Below are 13320 nucleotides of genomic sequence, written 5' to 3' on the forward strand. Positions count from 1 at the left end.
GAGTGAAAACCACATGTGAGTCTCAGATTTTCTCTAAAACTTTGATCCATTTAAGCCAGGCTGCCCTTTTTAGGAGTTAGGGAGGCACTGAGTTTCCTCTGATTTATTTTCATTTGGGCTCATGTAATTCTACATATAAAACTAAAAAAGAAAAAAGTTTTTAATTCCTTAAACACACTTGTATTATATTCAGAAATAACATAAAGTGGAAAAGAAGTTGGTGGCTTGTTGTGATTCACCTGTTTCAAAGTGCAATAGTGTAGTGTCTCATTTGCTATTGCTTTTACTCCCTTGCCATGGTAAAGCAAGTCCAGCAATCCATAGCTGGTTACAGGGTGTCAAGATGACCAACAGAAGACACAGAATGGGGGAGGCTGCTCTAAAACTTGTCTGGCTGTTATTTGGAGTGTTTGAAGGCATAAAACCAAGTTTGGAGCTTTCTGCAACTGCTGGCAACCTGAAGTGTTAGATGGGAAAAGTATTTATGAAAGAACACCTTTTTTTTAAACTGAATCAATACCTCAAAACATACAAAATTGGTTTTGAAGGATTTCTGAAGATCAGGCATGTGTCTAAGGGTGTCTCTTTGCTGGGTAAAAAAACTAGCTGGCTGGATGAGCCCAGAGGGTTGTGGTGAACAGAGTTAAATTCAGTTGGCGGCCGGTCACAAGTGGTGTTCCCCAGGGGTCAGTACTGGGGCCAGTTCTCTTTAATATCTTTATCAATGATCTGGACAAGGGGATCAAGTGCACCCTCAGTAAGTTTGCAGATGACACCAAGCTGGGTGGGAGTGTTGATCTCCTGGAGGGCAGGAAAGCTCTACAGAGGGATCTGGACAAGCTGGATCTATGGGCCGAGGCCAGTTGTATGAGGTTCAACAAGGCCAAGTGCTGGGTCCTGCACTTGGGTCACAACAACCCCATGCAGCGCTACAGGCTTGGGGCAGAGTGGCTGGAAAGCTGCCCGGCAGAGAAAGACCTGGGGGTGCTGGTCGACAGCCGGCTGAATATGAGCCAGCAGTGTGCCCAGGTGGCCAAGAAGGCCAACGGCATCCTGGCCTGTATCAGAAATAGCGTGGCCGGCAGGAGCAGGGAGGTGGTTGTTCCCCTGTACTGGGCACTGGTGAGGCCGCACCTCAAGTCCTGTGTTCAGTTTTGGGCCCCTCACTACGGGAAAGACATGGAGGTGCTGGAGCGTGTCCAGAGAAGGGTGACCAAGCTGGTGAGGGGCCTGGATCACGAGTCTTACGAGGAGCGGCTGAGGGACCTGGGGTTGTTTAGTCTGGAGAAAAGGAGGCTGAGGGGAGACTTTATCGCTCTCTACAACTACCTGAAAGAAGGTTGTAACGAGGTGGGTGTTGGTCTCTTCTGTCAAGTAACTTGTTATAGGACAAGAGGAACTGGCCTCAAGTTGCACCAGGGGAGGTTTAGATTGGATATTAGGAGAAATTTCTTCACCAAAAGGGTTGTCAGGCATTGGCACAGGCTGCCCAGGGAAGCGGTTGAGTCACCATCCCTGGAGGTATTCAAAAAGTGCATAGACAAGGCACTTCAGGACATGGTTTAGTGGGCATGGTTGATGGTTGGACTCAATGATCTTAAAGGTCTTTTCCAACCTAAATGATTCTATGATTCTATGAATCATGGAGGCATGCAGTCATCTACAGAAAATGTCTGACGTGGTGAAGAAAGCCATTACTTCTCCATAGCAGCTGGGAACAATCCACAGTGTCAGTTTTCCTTTGGTGACTTTTATGAACAATTATTTTATTCCAGGTATGAAATTCCTCATCAGTTGCTACTGAGAATTAACTATATAGTAGTTTCTCTTGTTCAGATTTGAGTGAATGGTAGTATTGACCCTGTTCTCTATTAATAGATGAAATATTTACAGCTTTGGTTTGAGCATAAAAGGCAGGTTCTAGGTGTTCCTCCTCCTTTAAAATGCTGGGATCAGATCCACTGCTGATGATCCACCCAGGCACATGGTATTAGAGTTGTGCTGTGCCTTTCCATGTCCTGGAAGCGCATGAGGATTTAAATGCATTTATCTACCTCATGTAAAGCAGACTGGCACCAGTAGCATTGGTTAACCTCTTCAGCTGCTTTGCCCAGTGCACGCAGCTGCACTTTGATCTGGTGGGTCTTTGTTCAGAAACTACTTTAATCTGTATGTTGCAAATATCATTTAGCTACAGAACAGCGATTACCAATCAATCAATGAGGTTTATTACCTCACCTACTCAAAAAAGGTAAATGCAGAAGTACAGAAAAAAAGGTGAGGAAATGTATTGTTTCCCCACTTCTTTACACCCAGTTAAAATATTTCTGTATTGAATCTTGTATTAAATGTTGTTTAAATCATCTTCTAGTTGCGTAAATTTTCCTAGTAATGAGTTTTAGAAGGTTGTAGAGAGACTGCAGAAAGCAACTGTTTTGCCCTTCAGACTGTTGAAGAAAGGCTCGTGCTGCATAAATGGGAGGGGGAATTAAGCCATTTCCCGGAGGTGATCACAAAGAAATGAAGTTGCTTGTGTATGATATGGCTTACCTACCTGTTCTGCAAAATAAAACCTTAAGTTCGGAAGAAGCTTCCTCCAAGACAAGCCAGTGAAATCCTTACACCTTACACAGAGTGTTTCAGTTATCAGCTACAGCTAAGAGTTACGTGAAACTATTGTATTAGGTCTTCTTCTGCTACTTTATAAAAAGCAGCAATAGTTGCAACCTTGAGGCATGGTGACCTCCTACGGTGGAGACTCTAGACAGTTCAAGAAAATGGATGACTCTGAATACACCACAGTCTTTATTATGAAAGCTTTTTTTTTTTTTTTAATTTTAAGGTGGGAGAGTGTGCCAAAGAAGTAGTGGGAGAAAAATCTCCATCAGTTTGGACCTCTGAAAGAAGGATAAATCTTTTTCACTTGGAGTAGTGTCTGCTTGTATTTCCTGGTTCTTAACACACTGTCTTACTGGATCAGACCAGTGGTCTGCCTGGTATCCTGTCTTTGCTGGTGGCAATGGAGATGCTATCCAGGGAGAGTATGAGAGACCTCCCCTCTTACATGCCCATTCCTCTCCTAATTCCCCAGAATCATTGAATTAGGAATGTTAGAGCATGTTTTTAACTGAAAGTAGATTATTCTAAAATAAAATATGACTTTAATTAATATTGCATTAATATTTGCAATGCCATCCATTTCCCCCCCCAGATTAAATAAAATCTGTTCACATCAGAATTGTAAATATTAAGGTTTTGGGATGACTTATACAAAAGTGATGACTTTTTGTCCTTAACATTTACCATTAGTGATCACTCACAGTCACTCGATTTAAGTATATCTTTATATTAACTGTTGTCAACAAGGGCTTTGTATTCTGAAAGCTATCATATCATAGGTGGTATGTTAGGTGAAAGCTGTCACCTATCATATAGGTGGGAGATATGAGTTCTGCTGACTCTCAAGATCATGCTGCAAAGCTTACAGACCTATCCTAAATCAGGAGAAACCCAAGTTGTAGGTAGTTTTATGTTATTTTTAGTTGGCACAGGTTCAACTAGTGAATTACCATTAGTCGTCATTGGCTCACTGATGAATTCATGTCCTTTTAAATTATTTTTGAATGTGTGCCTACAGGCTTTAACAGGCTCCTTGAAGTAATATAAATGAATAAATCAGCGATAGGTATCCACAAAACTATTACACCAGGGAGTGTAAATGGTTTAGTAAGGAAGCACTTATTTAATATTAAATATTTGTCTTAAGCTTCTTACACCTTCTGTACAACTAACTCTTTAGCTGCTGTTAAAATGCTTATTTTTATATGTGGTAGACAAGGCACAAAAAGTATCTCTGTGAAAGCTGAGAGGTTTGTAGAGAAGAGCTTGCGAGCTTTGTGAGTTAAAAATGAAATTTTGGGTAGGAAACAAATAGAGACATTTTATTCATGGTTGCTGCTAGGGGTTTTTTGGTGGTTTTTTGTGTGTGTGTTTTTTTTTTTTTTTAAAAATCTGAGTGGTTGGGAGAAAAATGACATGATGACAGTTAATTATAACTAATCCTGCAGCACTTCAACACAGACTAATATAAAGTTCAGAGACTTCCACCAGCAGTTAGTTATGTCGTTAGGAAGCAATGAGACTTTGCCTAAAATAGTTGTATTGTTTCTTGGCATCTGAAAAACCCACCACATTGCTTAGTAAATACATCTGATATGGTGCTGAAAACCAAGGCTATAGAAAAGAAGGGATATTTCAGTATATGTATGTAGGTCCTAAGACTACAAATTGTCTTTTAAAAATATTTTTGTTAAAAAAACCCACAACCAGAAATGTCACTCAAAAATAAAACTTAGGCGTTAGTAAGACCATGGTTCAAGTAACCTGTTTCAGCTTCTTTTATGTGTATCCAGGGTGGAAAATAAATCACTGCAGAGCAGAGAAAGAAATAACTAGATGAGGATTTCAGAGGGAGGAAAACATTTTTAAAGTCAGTAACCGTTGGCTTGATCAGTTAGTAATATTAAGGAACGCTACAGCACATGGTCATTGCCTTTAGACAGGTTTGGGTCTGTTACTCCCCATCCTGCTGATGCTCCTGGGTGTGCTGCACAGGATGGCTTTGTGAATTATTAAAGTGGGAAGAAGTGTCAATGACTTGCTTCACAGATTACCTGATTTGTGAAATGACACCGATCTGGAGCCTTAACAGGAGAAATGTGGCAGAGAAGAGAGGAACAGATAGACTGAACAAATTCCTAAATGTGGTTAGGAGGCTGCAAATACAAGTGCATGGGCTGTAATACATTTCTCTGGCAGGACAGCCTCGGTAGGAAAGTGATGTGCCTAGTAAGCAAGCCTTCAGCAGAAATGAACCTAAGCACCTGGCTTGACTGGAAGTGTCAGACAAATTCACTATCACCCTTAAATACAGAAGAAGAAAAAAGTAGGGGATGATTTGAAAACATTTAAATCTTCTTTAAAAAATGCAACAAAAACAGTTTCAAACTTGTTTTGTGGCTGTTCTTGAACTTTAGTTTAGCTCTTTTCTACATATATCCCACTTACATAGATGTGAATGATGTTTGAATTGAATCCTTACTCTTGGAAACCGGTTAAATTTAGTATATCATTTTATATTCAAAACCACAAAAAAGTGCAATTTTAGAAAGTTATGAAAAGCTTGATAAGGTGATGGAAAATTGTGTATAATGCATTTATTTTGTCTGTGTGTATAGACAGATAGGACATACAGTCAGGCATTCCTAAATGATTTGCAAAGGTACACAAGGTGTGTACAAATTCTGAAGAGTGCTGTGATGTTTAGGCACTAAACAGGGGGTCCCTGGGAAAGGAGAGAGTCCTGGTATGAAGGGAAGGCTCTTAGCTGAGTTGAACATCCCTCTCATCTTTGGTTCTTTAGGCAAAAAGTGATGACTGCTTTTTAGTGCAAGAGAGAACAGGGAAATCTTCTGAACAATGTGGCTGGATATTAAGCTGTTGAATGAATTTCTGTTCATTCTTTCATCCTCTTTCTGTTCTGGAATTTTAAATTCTTTTTTTTTTTTTGGTCTTAAATATTGCAGCCATCTATAGTGTGAACGCTTTCCTATTTCATGTTGACAGGGAATTTAATAACAGTTCATTTAAATAATAAATTGCAGCAAGGTATTCTGTAGTATTATTAAGGCAGATTTTTTTCTAGTGTTAGAAATACTGATGTGTACTGGCTTTGTAAAGTAGTCACAAGATAAAGAAAGCCAAATCCAGTAAAGTATGGCAGCAAGTGAAAGCTGTTCATCATGAGTGTGTCTGGGTCAAACCAGATTTCTGCAGACAGCTGTCTACATGCAAAAACTTCTTACCACCACTGACATCTTTGGAGACACCCTTAATCTCTTGCATGGATGCTCAGAAGTATGTGACAGGGTTCAACCTCCTTGAGGCAAAGCCCTTCTTGGGAATCTCCTATGATGGTGTGTATCTGCAGAGCCCCAAGGTGTGACTAAGGATGATAGGCAAGAACTAAGCAGCATGTTAAAAATAGCAAGTCAATTTAACGTCAGCATCAGAATGCCATTATTGATTGTGTTGAGCAAATCCCTTACCTTGTATTTAACACTTAATTAAAGCAGTGGAACAGAAGCACTAAAAAGAGCAAAAAAACCCAAAGCAAAACCAAAATTATAAGAGAGTATCTTGATTTTTAGTTTTCTGTTCTATAGTCATCAATGGATTTCAAATCTAATAATTAGTCACTAGCGTGAGGCTTCTTATCTCTTATTATCACTTTTGCTACTAAATAAGTAGTGTCTCGGGACACAAAAACCTTAACTCTTGACACATTCCCCATCTGCTAAATTATTGCCAGTTACTATTTGCAGGGAAGCCCTTCTTCGAGTAGATACTTGCTGCTCTTTCTGTAAAGCAAGACTCCAATCAGGAAAGGTTAATAGCTTGTGAAGTGCCTCCACTGAAGCTTTTCTTGCCCTGCCATGGCTGGTGAATAGGTGGCAGATGCAGTGCTTCATGCTGCACCCTACTCATGTTTTTCTTTTAACCAGCACGCCATGGTACTTAAAAAGGACTTTCCCTTACACACCAATATAACTGTCGTGTTTCCTTGAACTTTAACAAGGGTATCACATTTTTAAACTCCAGGGGCTCTAGCCAAGAAGATAATTGGTCTTTTGCAGTAGTTCTGGTCTGTGCTATAATTTGTACTGATTATTTATTTGATAAATATTCCTCCCTCTTCAACCCATCATTGACATCAAAAGGTCTGATCCTGCATTCCCAAAAAAAAATCCTCAAGATGATCTCGAAATCTGAATGAGGCAAACGATTCTGGAGTTGGTAACAATGAAAAAAGCCCTTGGAAAGATAAAGTCCATAGGAGGCAGGTCGCGTTTTCTGATCTTCATGTACCAGTGCTGATACAGTTGTCTCAGCAGATGTGCAAACAAAGGATATGTCCCAAAAGGATCTAGAGTGCAAATAGTTAATGCTCTCCTTTCGTGGAAGGAATGTAGGACATTGGTTCTTAAGTCCAAATGATAATGTATTATAATTATTTTATAACAACCAGTGATTTTCTATGCAAATTCACCCTCCCCAACTGCATATGGAGTGCGAATAATGTAAATGTTCAAATGTTTTTCTCCCTTTGGTAGAAGTTAACTTTCACTTGGAAAGATTTTCAATGTGTAAAACGTTAAGGGACAGCTCTGGCCACATGGCTGTTGTTTGTCACGGTGCTTGCTAGGTACAGAAAGCCTTGGGTTGCTGACATCTCTGCAAAAGAAGCTGGCCAAGGCCAGTCAGCCATGGAGGAAATACTCTACTTTCATTCCCATTATTAGAAAAGCTCTTTGATTGCTCTGTTTTGTTTTGTTTTGGTTCCCCCCCCAGCCCCCCTGTGTAATATGCAACACCTGTAATCCCCTGTGGTACAGTACACAGTGGGGAGTGGAAACAGTGGGATGAGCAAAAGCGAGTCTCCATAGGATGGGTAGAGAGGCACTGGGTGATGCAGTGGGGTTAAATCTCCACCGATATTTAGGTCCAATTTGCAATTTACACCCTCCACTACCTGTGCCTTGAACTGTGGTGTATAATAAAGTCATGCCGTGTGTCCCTTAGGAAACACTTGCCACCTTTCCTGGGACGCAAAGAGCAGAACTTGGGTGGAGAAGAATAGGAAGGGACAGATGGCTTGTGAAGAAGAAGGGGCTGGTGTGCTGATCAACCTCTGCGTGTCCAGTGAACTCCGCGCCGCAGGGAGGATTGATTTTGGATCCTGGTTTGGCAGTTATTTCAGGTTCGGACAGGGATGCACGCTGGGATTTGGGGTATTGTACTCACTAGTGGGTGGTGGGTTTGGACCCAACATTAAGACCGGCTGTAACTATTCACAGAGGTATGCTCTAACTTGAATGTTAGTAGAGATAAATATCCTGCCTGTATGCATTTCTTCTGTTACTAAAGAAGTCATCACCTAAGGATATGTTCACAACAGGACTGCCATCAATTATGCTGGTGTCTTGATAACTCCATAATTAAAACTAAATTATGTTTGGTCCTTAATAGGACTAGTATTAAACTGAATGCCTGTTTAATCTCTGTTAAGTCTGCCACAAAGAAATGACACCATGAGAAGTGTGAATGAATGATATCCCTTTTCCCCCTCCCTGTTTCTAATTACACATGATGGCACTTGCAGTGTCCCTTGTGAATGCACAAAATTGGTGCAGCAGGGGAAATGCAAGCTTCCGTATGCTGCAGTCTGTTCATTAGCATCGATTTCTGAGGCACTGCCCCTAAGGATGAGAGGATAATTCCTTTTTTCAGGTTCTCATGATCCCAGCTTATAATAGACTATTAAAAACAACTTCTAAACCTCCGTGCAAGTTCTGGAACAATGAGAGATTCAGGAAACTCCTCGTAACCCACCTTTCCATGGAGCATTAAAGCCCAACTAACCACACCTACTTCGTGCCTGTCCTGTATGTACCGCTTATCTAAAGCTGTGCCTTTCGGCTGCAAATCCATTGTGGCAGGCATTCATTATCTGCTTGGCTTTCTGCTGCTTTTCTATGCTGCCATTGACTTCAATATGAAAGCTGGTACTACAACAGTAAAACCGCCATAATTCATATATGGAAAAAGGTGTCATTTGTTTGCAGTTATAATATCCTGGTAAAGATGACATAGTTCATATTCCCCCCCTGCCCCCCCTTTTTCTTCTTCTGAGTTGTAGTAGCTTTTGTGCTATGGTGTAACACCATCACTACCACCATGCTTACAAAGTCTTCACTGTAACAAAAGATAGAAAACTGATCAATTAATTCATCTAAGTGGCTTTGATCTGATTTGTACAGTGCCTTTTCTTAGCTTTGGGCACAGGAATAAATACTGAGTATTAATGAAAAGTGTTCAGATTTCCTGAAAGTTCCACATTAATTATTACTACAAAAATTGCACCCAAGATACTTTCCTTGATTTGTTTTTTTGGTATCTTCCTCTTTTTAAAAAACAGCCACCTAAAGAAAGAACAAAATATAAGCCCAACTGGCTTAAGTAACAAATCACAGTATGTGCATATTAATGGTAAAGAGCAAGAAAACAAATCATAGGTGAGCCCTAATTTTGATAGCTCTTCATCCGCATTACTCTAGTAACTACTAGATAACATAAAAATTGATACAATATTATGGAAGACTTCCTAACAAATGCAGAATATATCGATAGGGACATTTAGTAACACAGTTTGCTCACTTTCCATTAATGCTACAGTGGGAAGCTTGTTATCTCGTACCGTTTTCCTCTGATTTTTTGCTCCTTAAGAAACAGACACTAAACCTGGCAATGCGATTTTATGCAACTTTATGCAACTCTGTTTTTAAGCCTGGAATTCCGTGTTTTGAAACTGTTCTTTGTTCCTGTATAAGCTTTATTCCAGATGCTGTGCAGGCAGGTTGGTTCACATCCCCGAGGTCCCGAGTACAGAAAAAGACGGCTTCTTTGCCCATCTTGCTGAAGATAGACCTGCCTCTAGTCTGTGGCTTTCTGCCCAGCTCTGCTGGAACTGGCTGTTGCATCGCAAGGCTTGCCAAAATTTTGCACAATAACAAGCTCCAATCTACATAACACCTGGCCTGTACAAACCAGGTCATTATGAACTTGATCCAAGCTGTCATTCAAGTGGCTTTGTTATTCCCTTCTTAGGCTGAGCCAGTTATCCATAAGCAAGAACTGGCTTAATGCTTCCAGTACTCACAGGACTTGGGTACCAGTTTTCTTTCTTTGAGCCCTACAAAGCAGGCGAGATCCATGTAACAAGAGGATCACAAATACCAGAAACAAGAAGAAACAAAAAGTGATCTGGGCTTAAAACCCAGCCTAACAGGTTACTCTGAGTTCCGAGCTGCTTCACGCTCTACATCTGTGCTTTTATTTTCCTGTTGCTGCTTCTTGTTCTCTTACTTCAGCTTTTCTACTTAAATTGAGAAAAGCAGGTTTATTTCATTATTTCCTACATATTCACTCCATATTCATTTCCTACACATCTTTTAGGTATGTATAGTCCTCCATAAGGATATTGAGGAAAGCTAGAGTCTCGAGGAAGAGAATCAAAGCCGAAACGTGTGCAATGAAGGGAGCGAGCACTCAGCTGGCTGTAGGACAGCGAGGACTCTTTTTCTCGCCCTCTTGTGCCGCCTCTTCTATTAATCAGTGCTACTCTTGGGGCTGCGGGGGGGAGCTCAGGCTCCCATACCCAGATGCTAGATTAGCTGCATTAATGCAAATTCTACATTGGCAAATTAAGCCAAGACTTGCAGCGGTGCAGTTTCCCAGCTGCTTCAACTCCAGATTAACCACGGGGTGCAAAATGCAACTATGCTTGGCAGACGACAACGTGAGGGCTGTAGGAAGGGAAACAAAGCGTAACTGCCTGTAGTCCAGGGCCAGTCGGGAAAAAAAGAAGTGTCATTTGTGAAAACCCCCTGACATTTCAAGAGGTGATTTCCATTCTGTATCAGACAAAAATGAGACCTTTTAAAACTTTTCAATGGAAAAAAGAAACAGGCAGCAGAAGCTGGGGCTGGTGCAGCCCTGGTGGGTGCCCTCTGCCACTCACTGTTGGGCGTTTGGGGTAGGGCTTTCTGACCTGGGAAACATCCAAGAGAAAAACCTTTTAAAAACAAGTTGTCGTTGAGGAAGCGTTTCCACTTTGACAAATACAACTTTTCTCACAAAACTTTTGTCTGGAACATTCCTGACCAGGTGGAGTGCCATCTCTGATGGACTTTCCTTCCGCGGTGAACTTCCAGGAAGATGCCTAATAATTCTTGAGAGCAATGGGCAGGGCTGAACCTGGAGGCAGGAAACTGGTGTTTCAATCCCTGATCCGGATTCGCGCCTTATGGTAAGTACCATCACGTCGCTCTGCCTTCATTTCTACTCTGCTGCCTCTTGCCTTTGTAAGATAGAAGCTTTCTGAGACAGGAACACATGTTTCTCATACAGAACCTAGCACAAGAAAGTTCTGGGTTCATTCAGAGCCTGTAGATGCTGTGAAGAATCCTTGCATTAGGATTTACCAGTATCAGACAGATATTATATTAAAATAATAAAAATAAATATTAAATATTAAATTTTTATGTAGAGGAAAAATAAAATGAGAAACATGTGTGATACAACCATGTCCATTAAAACATGATATTCATTGTTCTCGTTAAATGGAAAACGTCTGGTGAGCTAATTTTCGGAGCCTTAATAGGTTATCGCCAGGGTACAGTGTTAGTGCAAAGGTCATGTACTGCTCTTGAAGGGCCTGATTGTCATTCCTTTATACCAGTTTCATGTCTGTGGAGTTATTTCTCATTGTCAGTAGTCATAATTAGTTTCACACTCCACACAGTGTGCGAACGAACCTTTTTTAATGGCGCAGAAATAAGAACTGTGTGAAAGGCGGGAATAAATATTGTAGTAATTTCATTGTGCATACAGTCACCTGGTATTTGCTGAGTCGGATATATGCATTAATTTTTCCTGAATAACACCTAAACTTACTGAATATAAAAAAAAAAAAAGCATTGGTTGCGCTGAAAAATGCCTATTTGAATTTTTAAACAGTGCAGATAAACTAAACTGAGATCATTCACTTCATGTATTTAAAAAGTGATGGATTCAGTATCCACCCTGGCTCCTCTCCCTGCAATCAATAAATATTGCCTCCTTGATAGAGGACTTCAGCCAGTTTGGTGATCTCTTGCACTAATTAAATTCCTGAAGATATGACTTAGCTGACTTTGAAAGTCAATGGGACTAACGTTCCTCCTCAGGCGAAGCTTGTAGAGAGTGTTATTAGCGATTACCGGGGGTCGTTACGGGAGTGCTGGAAGTGTCCGCATCGCCGCGCGGCGAACAGGATTAGGAGACCGGTGAAAAACACAGAACCGGCGATTCGGTGCGGGCTGAATTCACCGTTGAAACGGAAATTAAAAGATGACGGGCTCCTTCTGTAGAATTGCTGCATCGCATCTAACAAGGCACGTGGAAAACTCGGTCTCTCTTTCTCTTAGAAGCCTAAGAAATAGCTTTCCGCGGGTCCTGGCCCCTCCACGCGGTCGGGGTCTCCCTCCCTCCCTACGGCTGCCGGGCCTGGCCGAGCGGCCCGGGAGCCACCGGCGGGAAAGGGGCCGGCGCGACCCTTCCCGGGGCGAGGGCGCAGGCCGAGCCGAGACCCTCGGCCCCGGGGGCGGACGCCGACACCCCCCCGGGTCCGACCGAGCCCTCCGACTTCCCACCACCGGGCCCGCCGAACCGCCGCCCTGCTCCCCCGTCCCGCGTCCCGCGTCCCGTCCCGTCCCGTCCCGGGTGGCGGTCAGCGCCGCCCGCCCCGCGGCCGCCCGGCAGAGGGCGTCAGAGGGCGCCGGTTCCTCCGCCGGAGCGGAGCGGAGACCTGGCGGCGGCGGCGGCGGCGGGATGGGCGGCCGCCGAGCCTCCTCCATCTTCGCTCCGCCCGCGGCAGCGCGCCGCCGCGCCCCTCCGCGCTGCGGGGCCGAGCGGGTGAGTGAGGGGAGGAGGGAGAAGGGGAGGAGGGGAATTACGCGCTCCTCCCGCGGGAGCGGCCGGCGCCGCCCCGCCGCCCGCCCGGGCTCGCCCGCGGCGCCGGCTCCGCAGAGCTGCCCGCCTCCCGCAGCGGACCGCGCCGGGCTCGATGTGGCGACCCGGGCTGTGAGGAGGTGCGGCCGGCCCGGCGCCGGGGGAGGGAGCGGGTGGGTCCGCCCGGGGGCGGTGGGGGCGGTGGTGGTTTTATGGGGGGGGGGGGGGGGGGAACGGGGGACACCTGCCGGGTCGCGCCGCGCCGCGCCGGAGAAGTTGCTGCGGGTTTTGGGACGGCTCCGGCTGAAATTCCCGGGCTGGCTGGCTGGCTGGCTGGCTGGCTCGCTCCCTGGGCTGGGCTCCCCGGCTCCTCCGAGCCGCCCCGGGGAGGGGAGGGACGGTGTCGGAGCACCGTCAGCCTGCGTGAAAGAGGTGAAGTTTTTTAACAGATATCGGCCACTTAGGGCAGCGCGCCGCCGCCTCACCGCCCGCTTGGGCTCGGCGCGGTGGCGGCCGCGAAGTGCGGTCCGCTGGGGAGGCTCTTGGAAGTAGCCGGGGTTCCGCTGGCCGAGCCGTCTCTTCTGGGGTTTGTGCTTTTCGGCCCGCGGGATGGCCTGATTAAAATCGTACTTTTTCACTCGCCCGCCCCCCGTCACAGCGCTGAAATTGTGTTGGAGTTGTCGCTTTCCCTCCATTCGTCCCTCAGTCGGT

The 13320-nt window shown here is 44.1% G+C and overlaps 1 protein-coding gene across 1 annotated transcript in view; it reads left to right on the forward strand.

Moving 5' to 3' along the window:
* The first annotated feature begins 12638 nt into the window (after positions 1–12638).
* The window catches only part of THSD7B (thrombospondin type 1 domain containing 7B), a 334912-nt gene continuing 334230 nt past the window's right edge, over positions 12639–13320 (forward strand). The window contains exon 1 of the mRNA XM_049809853.1: positions 12639–12749. The gene's annotated coding sequence lies outside the window, so the exon portion shown is untranslated. The remainder of the gene's footprint in view (positions 12750–13320) is intronic.

Source organism: Accipiter gentilis, chromosome 1 (assembly GCF_929443795.1).
Source record: "Accipiter gentilis chromosome 1, bAccGen1.1, whole genome shotgun sequence".
NCBI classification, from domain to species: Eukaryota; Metazoa; Chordata; class Aves; order Accipitriformes; family Accipitridae; genus Astur; species Astur gentilis.